The sequence below is a fragment of the Vicugna pacos genome, chromosome 26 (genome assembly GCF_048564905.1).
Source record: "Vicugna pacos chromosome 26, VicPac4, whole genome shotgun sequence".
NCBI lineage: Eukaryota > Metazoa > Chordata > Mammalia > Artiodactyla > Camelidae > Vicugna > Vicugna pacos.
This window is the reverse complement of record NC_133012.1, coordinates 13304976-13321453: the sequence shown is the minus strand read 5'-3', so window position 1 is coordinate 13321453 and position 16478 is coordinate 13304976. Positions and strand designations below refer to the sequence as shown.

Below are 16478 nucleotides of genomic sequence, written 5' to 3'. Positions count from 1 at the left end.
TCTATTTATACATATTATTTGTATATTTGTTATCTCTTGAAATTTTCAAAACTACAATGAATAAAAATTGTTTTTCAATCAGTTATAAGTGAAGTTAGATTGATGTCTAATACACTACTTACTGAACAGAAATATGCAAAGAAAACCTATTTTTATGTCATTGACAAATTTTCCAAAGGCAAGGCTTGAAAACAGAAACTGTAATGTTATTATCCATTATTATGACAAATTAATATATAGGTATAAATTTTCAATTTTTAAAGAAAAGTATTAACATATTTTTAAAATGTCAATGTATCACTTTTTCCTTTTTATTCTATAATATATATATATAATTTTTTTTTTACTTTATTGAAGTATAGTCAGTTATAATGTGTCAATTTCTGTTAAAATTTTTTTCTGGCATTATTGCATATTGAAAAGTCAATAAAAGAAAACTTTCACTGTCTCCATTTTTTTCTGGCCATAATTATTACTTATTTCATTTCATAATTTTTAAACAATCATGTCATATTATAGAAGAAATATTAAATACATTGGTCATGTTGCTTCTGTGAGGTGTAACATGCATTTAATAAATTCCTTTTCTACTTAAAGTAAGTCAGAATGGATTCTGCCATTTGCATCTAGGAACGCCAATCTAAATGAAAGGATGATGAAAGGGATTACTTTAGGAGATTTCAAAGGCCTAGAAGTCACTGAGCAGAACTGCCCTAAAATAAGGAAATACATAAAAGAATAACAAGTCTTGTGATTATGTTATGTCGCTAAGATGCAAATAATGTTACAATTTCACTTCATATTTATTTTTAAATGATAGCAAATACTTCAGTGTCTACCCCTTCCAAATTTCCCTTTATTTGAGGGCCTCCATCCAACCAAATATTGATAATAACGCTAAATGTATTGAGTTTCACTTATGTGTCATATGTGAAAGCAGATGCTGAGTTCGGAAGTAGGAATAAAGCCTACATTTTTGCCTTCAAGGGATTTACTGTGTTATTTAGGCAGGAAGACACATATATTAAAAAGGCAAGTTGCAGAGCTCAAAGCTCAATATGCAAAGATGATAAGATCACTCTAAGTATATTAAAATATTGAAAGTTCTTAAAAAATATATTACTAACTTTCCCAGTGTTCAACATTCAGTTGTGCCATTAGGCACAAAATTCTATGAATGTTTGTTTTGAGTTATAAATAATAATAACAACAGTAACTAACATTAATTGCTCCTTTTGTACTAAACACTCTTTTGGGTGTTGCATATGCTTGAATCTTATGAACTGAGATTATTTTGAAACTTGAGTTAGCTTTCAACCTTAAAAAATGAAAATCAGTCAGTCAGCAAATAAATACAACCCAAACTTATGGGAGTATAATTTAATAAGGGTAAATAAAGTTAAATTTCCTATTCTTTTCAAATTAGATTTTTTTAAAACTGTTTAAAATACAATGTTCTTTAAATATATTTCTCCATTCTTGTGTTTCTGTTTTCTGAACATATTTCACACTTTTTCTCTTCTATGGATGATCAAAGGCTTCTTCCCTTTCAGAGACACGGTATTCTGGATAGACACCACCACACATACGACCCTACAAATCTGTGTGCAAAGGCAGGCTCCCGTGTACCTCTGGGCTATCTCCATCATTAGTGAAATTGTATGAACTATCACAAAATGCAGAGGACATAAACTACCTTAAGTAGGAATGACCTAAAGTGTCATCTGCATTCTAAAAGTCATCTTCATCAGGTGAAAGATAAGAGCTTCTATATATAATAGATTACTTAATAGTTCATTTGCTCTCCACTATGGTATATTAAATAAAGCAGCTCATAAACTTTAAATAAATGCATAACTGCACTGACAATCTTCTCAAACAAATTTTTTTAAAGGTAACACCCTTTGTAATCAATCTTATTAACTTACTAACTTCTGTAATAGTGTGATACATTATGAATTCATCTGGTGTTAATGTAGATGCCAGTTTTTCTGGAGGGCAGTGATAACAGGCAATAAGAAAATGAGATGGTATACTTTTGAAGAGACAAACAAATTATAGTTTTAATAAAAACAATGTATCCATTTAGTAGCCCACTAAAGTGGAGATACTCAATTCTATAAGGCATAGAAGCTAAAATTGAAAAATAACTGAGAAAGAGAGAATAGCCGTCTCTGAACACATCTGCTCATTCTCTCAAACCTAAGGCTTATATAAATCTCAGTTCAGAAGTAAATTATATCACACCTAAACGTGATCTTCAGCAATTTCTGTGCCTCCTTCTGTAGCATTTCACCACCTCAGCCCTGTCCTTCCCCACAAGGTGCCTGATGCCCTTGAACTTCTAGCTCTACTCTCCCCCCACCATCAAAGCCTCTCATCACAAAATCAACAGATTAATGTATTTATTCAAAGGATAAAATGAATGAGAACATAGTGTGTATGGATCCTTCTCTCATACAGGGTATGCACATTTTTTCAAGTTATAACAACAAATCCGTTGAGATTGTTCCAAACCTAAAATTACAAGAAAAGGCTTCAGACAAGGAAAAAAGAAAACTCCAAAAAAATTCTAAAGATTCTATGATTTGAATTTCAGAAAACAGCAATTAGGTTCCTACTTCACTGAACACTAACTTCACTTTGCAGATTTAACCACAGTCTGATTCTTGTGCTCAGTTCCATGCCCAAAATATCTATTGCCTTAAAGTTTTTGCATTACCTGTACACAAGGGGAAGGCCTACCGCCTCTCACCAGCCTCTGTTATGCCCAGAGTTATTCCACCCCCAACATAAGTCAAACACTGTTACTTTTAGAATCATGTTACTCACACAATGCCATTTATCCTCCTTTGCACTGTCATCCTCTTATTGAAAAACTAATGGGCTTTCTCTTTAATTTCTAGCATCATCATCAGTGACTTCAATAGCCAAATGTATTACCGATATAGAAGCCTGACCTTATAGTCCTGTGATTTCATTTCCTCTAACCTTCAACTGTATTCCATTCAGTCACCTACTCACATGGTCACCCTCTCCTTAGATCTTTCCAGTTAACTCTACTTCTGATCTGTGCCTTTCTGGCCACAATTTCCCTTCTTCCCAGTATTCTTAATTAATTATCCTCACTTTATGCTATTTTTTAACTTAGTTAATTCTCTAAATCCTCCTACTTTCTTTATATTTAGCAAAACTTACTTATCTTTTACCTCTTCCTACAGCGCAAAAATTCCACACCCTATCCCTGTAAGTTCTTTCTGAACAATTTCCCCAACTTCTTTGCCCTACTGAACCTCTATTCCATTTCACAAAGGCTAACCCTGTAAATCTAATTGCCTGATTTTTCTGTGTCTGCATTTCTGAGAGCTGCTAGAGACCATCTCCTTATCATGTGGATTTGTGCCTCTATTAATTTATAGTCACTGACCTCAACAAAGGAACACTTCCCAGCAATTCTTGTTTCCAACTTGGAATCTCTTTAAAGTTCCAATCCTCATCATATTTCCATCAGCCTCAAATTTTATCTGACTTATTTCACTACAAAACATGTAATACATCAGAGAATAACTCCTGTAGTTCTTGCGATAGACATACAAACCCATCTGCACCTGCATTTATCCACTCCTGCCTTTCTGCTTTTATAGGAAAAGTGTTTACCCTCTTCCTGTCCAAAACCTTTCTCTTGTGTTTATGATCCCATTTTCTCCAACTCCCTGGACTCTCCATATTCAGCACCTAGAGGCTTCACTTTTCAACCACCCATTTCCTCTTCTCTCTGCTGGCTTCTCATTAGCATTTAAAAGTACTCAGTTCTTCTTCCAACCAAAAACAAAACAAAGCTTACCCTGCCCTCCCCATTACTTAACATTATGGCCCCATCTCTTACAAGTGGAGAAACTGTATACCAGGCTATCATCACAGGTAAGTGTTTTTTTCCAAAGTGGAACAATCTTTCTAATACTGCACTATGAATATGAGTGTAACACTGTGTGCCATAAAAACTGTATAAAGATTCATTCATTAGTTTAAAGGCTGGGCTACTGTGAAGCAATCTTATCCCCTGCACTACACTACCATAAAGCAGTCATATTGTTGGGCTTTAATGGGCAAACCGAAATACCTATAAATAAATATGAATTTCTTTTTCACATTATCTTTTCATTTTTGATGCCTAGTGTTAGTAATAACACCACATTGTTTTGTATTATATAAGACAGTACTGATGCAGGTACTGACACACAGGCAATTCATTTTGTAAACAGACCAAATAAACTTAGGTTATCAATAAATACAGAATAATACTGTAAATGCATTTTCTCTTCCTTATGATTTTCTTCATAACATTTTTTCTCTAGTTTACTTTATTGGAAAAATACAATATACAATACATACGAATCCCACTCACTTACGGTCTATTAATCTATGACAAAGGAGGCAAGAATATACAATGGAGAAAGGACAGTCCCGTCAATAAATCATGCTTGGAAAACTGGTCAGTTACGTGTAAAAGAATGAAATTAGAACATTCTGTAACACCATATACAAAAATAAATTCAAAATGGATTAAAGACCTAAATGTAAGATCAGCTACTATAAAACTCCTAGAGGAAAACATAGGCAGATCACTCTTTGACATAAAATGCAGCAATTTTTTTTTCAAACCAGCTCCTAGAGTAATGGAAATAAAAGCAAAAATAAACAAGTGGGACCTAATTAAACTTAAAAGCTTTTGCACAGCAAAGGAAACCATAAACAAAACGAAAAGACAACTTACAGAATGGGAGAAAATATTTGCAAATGACACGACCAACCAGGGACTAATTTCCAAAATATGCAAACAGCTCATATAGCTTAATATCAAAAAAAAAACCCAACCCAATCAAAAAATGGGCAGAAGACCTAAATGGACATTTCTTCAAAGAAGACATCTAGATGGCCAACAGACACATGAAAAGATGCTCAATATTGCTAATTATTAGAGAAATGCAAATCAAAACTACAGTGAGGTATCACCTCACACCAGTCAGAATGGGCATCATTAAAAAGTCTACAAATAATAAATACTGAAGAGGGTGTGGAGAAATACCTACACTGTTTGCAGGAATATAAATTGGTGCAGCCAGTATGAAGGACAGTTTGGAGGTCCCTTAAAAAACTAAAAGTAGATTTACCATACAATCCAGCAATCCCACTCCTGGGCATAAATCCAGAAAAAATAAAATATATAATTCGAAAAGATAAATGTACCCTAATGTTCACAGCAGCACTATTTACAGTAGCCAAGACATGGAAACAACCTAAATACTCATGAACAGTTGACTGGATAAAGAAGATGTGGTATATGTATAACTGAAATTAACACTGCAAATCAACTACACTTCAATAAAAAGAAAAATTACATATTACCTAAAAAATATTTGTTATCAGATGTTTATGTTATCAGTAAGGCTTCCAGTCAACAATAGGCTATTGATAGTTAAGTTTTTGGGTAATCAAAAGTTATATACAGATTGTCAACTGTGCAGGCGAAGGTTGGTGCCACTAATTCCTACATTGTTCAAGGGTCAACTGTAATGTAAGGACTTGAATATCATTATTAGAACAAAGTTCTTTCTTTTGCATTGCAGTATTATCTGGGCCAATAGTCATCAGTACATTATAAGGCAAAGACTTAAAATATATTTTCAGGGGGAGGGTATAGCTCAGTAGTAGAGAGCTTGCCTAACATTCACAAGGTGCTGGGTTCAATCTCCAGTACCTCCATTAAGAAAGAACAGAAAAGAAAAGAAAAGGAAAGGAAAGGAAAGGAAAGAAAGAAAAGAAAGACCTACCTAATTATAACTACCCCCACTGAAAAAACAAAATAAAAATAAAATATATTTTCTTCATGCATAATATAAAAATATCAAAGTGCCCAGAACAAAATCAGGTACATCACAAGTCTCTGTTAAAGTCTGCCTAATCTGAATGCCAAATATATACAGTTACAAATTTGCAGGAAATTGTGAGCATCTTCTTAGGGATAAGAGAATGATTTCTTGCTTCACTGTTTATAACCTATAATCTTAAAAAAAAAATACTTTGCAAGAATCTTCATATGTGAGGACTGGTACATCCCACAATGACCTGAGCAGACACATAGTTTAACAGGAAAACTGCCAGAAAAATTTCTTCTGGCCTCAAAATGTTTTGTCCTTTGGTTTGCTGACCAATGTCAGTAATCTTCCACTTTATTTAGACTTTGAATGCCACAATTAAAAATGCTTTTATTTTCAAAACAGAAAGCCACAAGAAACCACTGATTAAACACCATTGCCTTTATTGGTTTCTCTATTAAATACTCAGCTACCTAGGAAGGCATTCAAGACTAAGGACAGTGAGAAGTTTTAGAATTTAAAGTTTGGGGAAGAAATAGAGTGGAGAGAGAGCTAGGCAACCGGGCTGCCAAATGAGGCCATGGAGACTACAAGGCCAGGAGACATTTCAGAAACGGAAGGGGAGCGGAGCTTGCCTATGTCCCAGCTCTGTCCAGGGTTCTCCTGTCCAAGGACCACTATATTTGCTTTATTCTTTTAACAGAGCCTAAAAAGCACAAAGGATCTGGCCTGGTCAGGGAACTTTCGGGCAGCTTCTTTGTAACAGAACACAGTATGTGCAGAATAGCTACAGACATAAAGAGCATGGACAGTATCCAAAGGGGAAGTCCACTCAGGGCTGCTCCACCTCTGCTTGCCTGGATTGGCTAGAGAGGTGAAGACATGCCCTCTGCAAATCTTTTAAAGTGGATAGTATTAGGGGATTTTTACCCAGCTTTACTGAAGCATAATTGACATATATATTCAGTGTTTGTTTCTCATTTCAGACTCTTTTTTTTAAATGAAAGAGTAAGGAGAAGACATAAACTGAAAGTTCAAAACTAATAAAATCTCTTTCCTTAAACAAAAATTAACAGAAGATATTCCCTTTTTAAAAAATGGATAAATTTTAATCTGCTTACTATGGGTCAATGAAGGAGCACTCCCCTATAATTCAAATATTTAAATGGCACTTTTTTTCTAACCAGTCTCAAAATAATATGAGTGGATTTTAGTGATTTTCAAACGTCAGAATCCAAATGTTCATACATAGCTTTCTGAATATTTATGCAGTGTTTTTATATTTATTAGAAACTCCTAAATTTAAGCTAAAAGTCATATAAAGCCATATTTTATGTAAATAGAAATTTGTATTCAAATGCTATAGTAACTTTAATGTGTATGAAGTTCTCAATCTGCTTTTTTTCCCTCCTAGAAGGAAGAACTTCCACAGTCACTCCTGAATGTCACTAAAAAATATGTTTTTAAGATTTATTCCAACTCTTCTCAGTCTCAAAAAAGTCTTTCAAAACAGTTAGCTTGATACATACACACACACACACACACACACACACACTTTGGAAATGAAGGACAATCACTGAAGTATTTACACCCTTGATGTATGCTCCTTTTCACATGACCTAAAGCAGACATGGTACTTCAACACACAGGATATAAAGGTAATCTGAGTGAGGTGACCAAGTTATTATACTTGAGAAAAGTGAACAGATGTACATCACTGTAAAATAGTCACATTCATTCAAATGACTCTATATGTCACATTCCCTTATCAATGATAAATGTTGTCTCTGAATGACCATCTGTATTTTTTGTGGTGACAGAAATTGTCTAAATTAGAACATAAATTTGAATCTAGTTATGCTATGATAGTCTGTATCACTTTTAGGCAGTTAACATGATAGGTATGACAACAGTACTAGTGTTGCCATCTCTGGGGCAAATCTTTATTTCTTGAGGAGAATTTTTTTGCTTCTTCTTTTCAATGTACAAGTACAAATTTTAGAATAAGCCATCTAAATAATGGCATCACTTCTTCACTTACATCCCACTACATAAGATTTGTTTAAATAGTCACAAGGCTGAAAATTTTGTAGAGTTATCAAAGCAATATGTTTCCAGATTCAGGAAAGGGTAAAATAATAATGTAAAGCAAACGCTAGGAAGAAAACATTATGAATTATTTTTAAAAGTGTAATGTTAACTTTGGCAACTCATTAGACAATCTATAAAATGGAAATATTAAATTCTGATAAGCTTATTATTTTGCAGAATGTTTCTTATAGAAATGAGATTTCTTTATAATCTTTAACTCCATTAACTGAGAATAGCTTGAGGTTTTATTTTTAACTGAATTTTGCAGTTTCTAGTTTGTGATTTCTCCTCCTCAAGTTATAAAACACTAAAGATCATTACAAGCAGTATTTTACAAACTACAAATTGAAGTTTTATAGTATTTAAAATGTTTAAGAGTCTATATTTTTGATTACATAAATCAGCCATCTCAGTTATTACATGAAAGGTTTCTAAGTAAAATCACAATGAAAGCAAAGTAAAAATTAACTGTGATTCCAGCATGGCCTGGTAACATATGATATCAAGTGCTGACAGCCATGGAAAACAGTCCTTAAGTCTCCCAGGAAAAGCAAGCTTTAGGTCTCCCAACATTGGATTAGGTCCCCCCGTTTCTAAAATAAATTTTCAGAGTCAGTGAGTTACTTAAAGGGACCCATATCCCCTGAGAAATTGGTAAAACTATTTTTGACAAAATTCTATCAAATAATAAAAAAAAAACCTTTATTTTGTATTCTGCCTCTCTTCATGGAATTGTAATACAATTGGAAACACACAAACAACATCTGAAATACCAAGCTACAGCAGGATGTAATTCAGAGTATGAAACTGGGTCCCCCCCGCCAATATCTTCCTTTTTCCTTTCTGACAACGCAAAAGCTAAATTGAGTCTCTGTTTCTTAAAGTGAGGGCTATGGCAAGGTAGAAAAACAAAGGTGGCTTCCAAATATTTCCATTTCTAACTATTTTCTCCAACATCCTAAGAGTTTGGGGAACTCAAAAGAATTTTGATTTTGACTGAAGGGAGTAGACTCAAGGGAAAATATTTTTCCAGAATATAAAATAATTGTCCTGGCCCTTTTTTTACTTCCTTTTTTTTTTTTTTTTTGGTGGGGGAAGGGATGTTAGGTAGGGATAACAACAAAAGAAAAGAAAGAAGGAAAATTAGAATGATAGATCACAAATCATACACAGTTAGAATGTCCAGAGGAAATGGTTAACAGGTACATACCTAGGAGGAAGGAAACATAGCATTAGTGACATATTGGTATTACAGGGCTGGCGCGCCAACCAGCAAATGACAACCACGAGAGATGCTGTACAAAGACCAAGTGGTCCAACAGGACTACAGGGAGTAGAGCTCAGAAACTAACTATCCAACTTCATACAATGAAGTTTGGCTCATGGAACAACTGATTATCCTTTCTAATCTCATCTACAGAAGATACCAATTTATTAGCAACTAACACCTTGCCCAACAGCCACGTAGGAGAAATGCCCGGAAGTGTTGCAAAATTGTATACTCCCCACCTGAATTTCTTCCTGATAACATCTCTCCTCTGAAACCTTGGGGGTTCTTTTATGTCCAACAGGAAACAGGTGATAAACACTGAAGACCTAGTAGGTAGGTGGTAAAGCTGGGAAAACCGACCTGAGCCAACTTGAGACTGTGTTTAGACTCTAAAAATAGTCATAACATATCATACGAAGGAATTCATATTTCTGGTGGGAGATAGCAATGTACCAGGAGGTAGGACGTCACAGCTAAAAATCACTGCTAAACACATACATCTTCCTGGAGTGTAACTTTTGTGTTAGGAATTTTAAGGAAAACATTAAGTAATTCAATGGTAACCTAAAGCATAATTTTAAATATTGAAACAGAATAGACTCTACTATGGAATAGAATGTAAAATCTCAAAATGAAATACTAAATATTACAGCAGGCACCTTCAAACTTCTCAAAAGATTCCCTCCAACTCGGCCCTTAGGGTTTTAACTCCCTCTCCTCTGGGAATGAGCTACTTCAGTAGGGAATGTAATAAGCACCACAACACAATAAAATATGCAATTCATTGTGAATCTCTACGGTACTCGAAATTTTCAAGTAAAAAAGATTTAAATGAGTTTACATAGAAGTGTATTATGATCTAAATATTGAAAAACGTAAACATTTATGTAAATATAGGATAGATATTTATATAAATATGAATAAATACGAAATATGTATTTTGTCTTCTGCAAGCTCCCCTTACCTTCTCCATGTAGGTAAAAGTGTTCTTCTGGGTGGGGGTTTTCCCCTCAACCCGCGTGGCCTCTCACGGCTTCCTGGCTTTCTTCACAGAAGAGAAGCCGGAGACCGCTCCCACTGCTTCCAGGAATTGGGTGTAACGGGTGCGCCCACCTCATGGGTTGACGGTGCCCTTGCCGGAGCCCGGGCCGAGGAAGGTTCGGACACTGCTGGCTCTCCCTGGGCTGGGCCGGGCGGGCCCGACGCCAGTGTGGCGGCCCCCCTCAGCACGCCAGCCCCTGCCGGTGCCTCACGCTGGCACTGCAGCCTCTGTAGCCCGTCCTCGCGTTTGGCACAGGCCTGCCTGAGCTGGCGGAGCGGCACCAGGTCACCCCTCAGCTCGCTGCACACGCGGCCCGCTCCTCCGTGGTTGTCACACTCAGCTCCACACGCAGCTCCAGTCGTATCTGCACCAGGACCTGGATCTCCTTTTTGATGCCACGAAGCCTAGCGGCTTCATCGGGCGGCTTCATCCGCCGGCTCGGCCGCGTGACGCCTCAGACCTGAGTTCTGAAGTCTTGACGCCTGCAGTCTCAGGTGCCTCCTTTGGTGTGGCTTCCTCCTGCGGGCCCGGCGCTCGGCGCGCAGCCGCCCGGCATGTGTGTCTGTCGTTTTATTGGCTCCGGCGGGTCCAGGCCCAGATCTGGCGCAGCTCGGTAGGCAGGTCCTCCTCCGCCGCCTACTCTGTGGTGCGAGACCGCAGAGGCGCTTCAGCCGGCGCTTCCGCCGTCGCGCGTGCGCAGTCTCGTATACGGGCGCCTGGAGGCCGTGCGTCGCAAACTCGGTCCAGCTGAGGTAGCACCGCTCCTCCAAGTCGTCTACGGACCGCTTCGTAAACTGCTTGTTGGCGGTCATACCAGTCCTGGACGACGGTAAACCGTGGGTCAGAGCGGCGGCTGAGGTAAAAGAGGCGGTGGGTTTCTGCGGTCGTCCAAGCGTCGAGCTGAAGATGGAGCTGGTTCTCCTGCTCTGAATACGTGGCGCCTGCTCGGTTTTGATCCTGGAGAAGCGCTCGTCCTTGCCCGCCTCCTCGGCTGCCCGTCGCCAGTGCAGGAACACGGCTCCATCCTCGCGCGCTGGGGTGGTGAATGGCATCCACTTCCAGTGCTAAAACAGAGAATCCCAGGGAAGAGAATCTCAAAAGAAGGCCACCCAGACTGATGTTCAGAACCAGCTGGAGAAGGTGCGGCTGCCGCCCACTGGACGGCGGAGAATTTCTCTGAGGTGTTGCACACCAGGCCCTGCGAGCGGAACCCGACTGCGCGAAGGAGCCCCCGGCTGAGGAGGATGGGGAGCAGGACACTTGCTGGAAAGCCACCTCTGAGGTAAGAATGCTGCACCCGGGGCTCTGGCAAAACTCGCTAAGAAGCCACCCAAGGGTCAGGTCCCACTACTGAGTGACCCACAGGAGAATGGCAGCTCAGCGGCGTATCACTGAAGCAAAAGGGGGGAAACCATAGGTTCCAGAAGAGAGGGTCCTTTCTCCGAGGGTACCCTTCCAGAGCCTTCTCCTATAATGCTTAGCACTATGCCAGGTGTTACAGAAGTGATTGCAAGGTCCAGCTCTGATACCACAAAGCAGGACAAAGGAGGCTGGTGTAGGGGCTTAGGTTATATGTTGATGACAGAAACACTGTGCTTCCAGACAACTTCAACTATAATTCTTCAGCCATAAAGGAAGATCATTTTAAAACTTTGCATGTCTATCTATCAGCCATACAGCTGAGTGTGTGTCCAGAGGGTGGATTAGTATCAAGGAATGCATGCTTCTGGTCACCTCATTTCTTAGATGAAGCGGCATATCAGTAAATAACAGCAGATAACATAGGAGCATTAAGAAAAATGTTAAAAAAACAAGCAAACAAAGAAACCCACCAAGGTAAAAGAATGCAGCAGGCTCTTTTTATGTGATACTGGAACACTGTTTAACAAAGCCACCTAAGAATCATCTGAATCTTTAATGGAAGCATTTATGTACTATTAATAAGGCCTAGACTATAAGGATAGATACTAAACTGAAAAAACAAACTGATGAGATGCAAATGATTACTGTCTCATAGAAACGATTTCTGTATGGTAAAGAAAATAAACCTAAATTTTATGGTTTTATTATCCTGTATAGATCGTTATACCAGTTTGATATCTAACTAAGCAAGTGTATTTCATATATAGATAATAGGGGGAGAGAGAGAGAGATTGGATTGTTTCATTTATTCACCATCAAATGTTTATTGGTAGCGTTAGAATACATCTGCTACATTACTTTTTGTTTGCAGTCTTGTATCTTTTTTGTTCCTCTATTCCTCCTTTACATTGAGGATTTTTGCACTAAGTGAATATTTTTAATGTGACATTCTAATTTCTTTAGTATTTTTTAACTATTTAAAAAGTTTTCTTAGTTGTTGCTCCAAGAATTTTTATATACATCTTAACTTAGAATCTATTCTAGGTTTATATTGAATTAATTCCATTGAGATATAGAAACATTATTTCCAAAGGGTTTGATTTTTTTGTGGTATTATTGTTACACACATTGCATCTATATATCATACAAATCCAATAGTAAATTGTTATATATGTATATTACTTTATATAATTGTATTTATTTTAAAAGGACTGAGAAAAGAAAGGAGAGCAACTATGCATCTGAAACACTTACAGTATATGTATTTATATCTTCTTATATACCATTTCTCCATTTGTCCCTATGGATTTGAGTTACCATCTGGCATCATTTCCTTGACGCACTACAGTTTTGCTCCCACTCACCTCCTTTGTGCTATTGTTGGCAAATAACATTTCTGTATGTTATGGAGCAAACAGTGCAGTTATATACATATTGTTTTGCACAGTTTATTTCATAGTCAGGACAAGAGGAAATAAGCACTTTACCACTTTTCTATTTTTCCAAACTTCAGGAATGAAATCATTTTTTGTATATGATTTGAGCTTTGAATGTAAGTGACTTAGGAGTTGGAAACTCATACCTAGATCTTAATAAAGCAGGACTAACTTGAGAGATGAGGATTTAAAGAAAATGTGCTAGTGTCTCCTCCAGTTGCCCTCAAAGCATGAAGGAAATTATAATTTGAATATGCTAAGGAGTCATGCTCAGTTAATATTCCCAGTCTTTTTTAAAACACCATATGCTGATGGTCTGATGACTGAAGTATAATTAGAAGCCTAAATTGATAACAGTACTGAAAAGGAACCATTAGGCCTTGATGCCGTAGAGCAGCATAAAAGATTTTTAGACCCATTTCCCTGGCTGATTTAACAGACAAGGGACAGGGTGAAATAAATGACTTGTCAGTGTATCATCCAGCCACACATTTCTGTCACTTCAGTAGTCACAAACATTATTACTCCATCTCCTCAGTTTTATTCTTTTTTTTTTTTTACTTCAATGTAACATCAGATATTATGTGTAAAAGAATAAAGCTTTTATGGAAAGTGAAAAGAGGTTTAATCTGAAATAAGCACCATTTCTCATTTTACAACCATAATTTCAAAAGAGACTTACACTCTGACTTTACATTTGAAAGAATGTTGTATACAGTGTGATAAAAAAAATCATGGAAGGATTTAGCAGACTTGTAGGTTCAGGCACTAGAGTCCAAGGATAAAGATGCAAAAGTTTGAAAAAAAAAAATCCCTGCTAAAGTGAAATGACTCCTTCCCTCTGGCAAAATCACTGCCTCCCAGAAATAAAATGTAACATCCCAGTTCTTTCAAGTGAGACCCTCTGATTTTCTCTCACCATAGCCTTGGGGCCATACCCAAAGCCATCCTACTCTTAATAAAGGTAGCAAAGTTACAGCGAATACAAGACCTACATAAGGAGTGGAAAATAAATGGGAATGCCTCTAAGTTAGAAAAGATGGATAAGGAAGACTATAAAACAAAACCTAAAAAGCCAAAGAAATTGATGTGATTTAACTTAGACAAAAAAGAGAAACACAGATTTAATATATCAGAAAAAATAAAGTGTGTTTCCTTAATTTTTGACACTTTTAAACCTGAAGCTGGAAGGAATCTGAGACCTCATCTAATCCAACTTCCTACTCTTCCAGATAAAGAAATTATAGCCTAAAAAGGGGAGTTCTTCCTCAGATACATTCTTTGAGAGTCTTCCAAACTTAGTTTTAGAAAGGGTAATAACTTAAAAAAAAAAAACTAATAAACTTTAAAGGGTGAAAACGAAAGTTTAAAAGTGTATTTAAAATAAAGCTAAATTAAAAATATATTACTTTGTAGATATATTCCAATATACTAAAAGAAAAAATTGAAGTGCCAATTTTAGATGTTTATGGTGATTTATGGATTAGAAAATGTTGTATTTCTTTGGGAAAGGAATAATTGATAAATGTAAAAATATTGCATTTTATTTTTGATATGGCATGCATTAGTAGTACAAGAAAATATCCACTAAAAAAAGCAGGATTTGTTTTTAGCAACTTTTTTAAAAAAAGTGGACAAGGGGTAAATATTTTTGACAGCTAAAATTGAAGAGGCTGATGAAGAATTTGAAGATTTAATAGTTTAAATACCATAGAATCATTCCTACTGAGATGGCTAAATCTATGGAGATTATTCAACTTAAATAAAGGGAAAATAGTTTTTAATTTTATAGAGTTTGTAAAAGAAAAAACAAAACAAAACAGAAACCTCAGTTAAAGATAGTTGGGAGACCAGAAGGGGGAGCGCTCATGCCCTGTGAATTTAGCAGAGCCCAACAGGAAGAAGAAAACTCTTCCTTCCTGGCAAGGACTCAGCCAGTGAAACGCCATGAACTCTTTGTTTATCTTAGCCCTCCCAACTTCCTTTTCCTCTCTATAAAAGCATTCTCCTTCTCTTGTTTTGTGGGAATCTGCAGGCTTGCAGAACTCAAATTGCAATTCTCTGCTGATCCCGAATGTACCCATCTTTGCTGAAAAAATATCTGGCAGTCTGTTTACTTCAGTTGTGTAGCTTTCTACACAGGTTGAATATAGTTAACACCTGGGTGATCTTAGGCTGGTTCACACCGGTGTGCCCATACATGATTTCAGCCAGCATCACTTCTAATTGGTCAGTGCTCATGTCATTAACAGTGTCAAATATTTTGAATAATCCTTATGATGAATATAATATAGGACGTTTTTAAGAATTAAACAGATTGTGTCTGCAAAGTATCAATAATTAGCTTCCTCCTTTGAATCACTGTTGCTATATGATATGTAACATATATCAAGTTATTAATGTGTTGTCAAGTGCAAATTGTATATTTTTTCTTTTTTTTAACATTTTTTATTGATTTATAATCATTTTACAATGTTGTGTCAAATTCCAGTGTTCAGCACAATTTTTCAGTCATTCATGGACATATACACACTCATTGTCACATTTTTTTCTCTGTGATTTATCATACCATTTTGTGTATATTTCCCTGTGCTATACAGTGTAATCTTGTTTATCTATTCTACAATTTTGAAATCCCAGTCTATCCCTTCCCACCCTCTACCCCCCTGGTAACCACAAGTCTGTATTCTCTGTCCATGAGTCTTTAGATTCCACATATGAGCGATCTCATACGGTATTTTTCTTTCTCTTTCTGGCTTACTTCACTTAGAATGACATTCTCTAGGAGCATCCATGTTGCTGCAAATGGCGTTATGTTGTCGGTTTTTATGGCTGAGTAGTATTCCTCGTATATTTTTTCTTTGATGTGAATCTTAGAAGTCGTATTTCTCTGAGTATGTGAAATCTACAATTATCCTCTTACAGACATGTAAGGATGAAAGTTAAGTCAGTATCTCTTGAAAGCAACATTCTAAGTGTTAACTTACCTACCACTATGAAAAGAAATGGCATTTAATATGTTCCTTACTTGATAAATATAAAGTAAAAAAGATTATTGTTCTACTCTATGTATAACATTACTTTAAATGTTTATGATAACATAACTGTAACAAACATATTTCTAATACAGTTGATTTAGACATACTATCCTATTACAGGTCATGCTTCTCTTATTTTTAGTTTTCTAGAGGTTTTATACAGTGCATCTTAAATGACTTTGTACAAAAGATTTAATAATTCAGACACATTGTAAAATAGTGGTAAAGAGAATATTGTAAAGTACGTTGGCTTTTTTTAAAGTACTTTCCAAAGATAGAAATCAACTGTATCAACTAGAAAATTTAAATTCATATTTAGAGTTTGACTGCCACCTACAGGACTACTTTTAGTCTTGTTTTCTT

General features: G+C 36.4%; 1 long non-coding RNA gene across 1 annotated transcript in view; it reads right to left on the bottom strand.

Moving 5' to 3' along the window:
- Positions 1-10412, bottom strand: part of LOC116285722 (uncharacterized) — a 147484-nt gene extending 137072 nt beyond the window's left edge. Inside the window, exon 1 of the long non-coding RNA XR_012064637.1 lies at positions 10202-10412. This is a non-coding gene — a long non-coding RNA (uncharacterized lncRNA). The remainder of the gene's footprint in view (positions 1-10201) is intronic.
- Positions 10413-16478: the final 6066 nt, after the last annotated feature.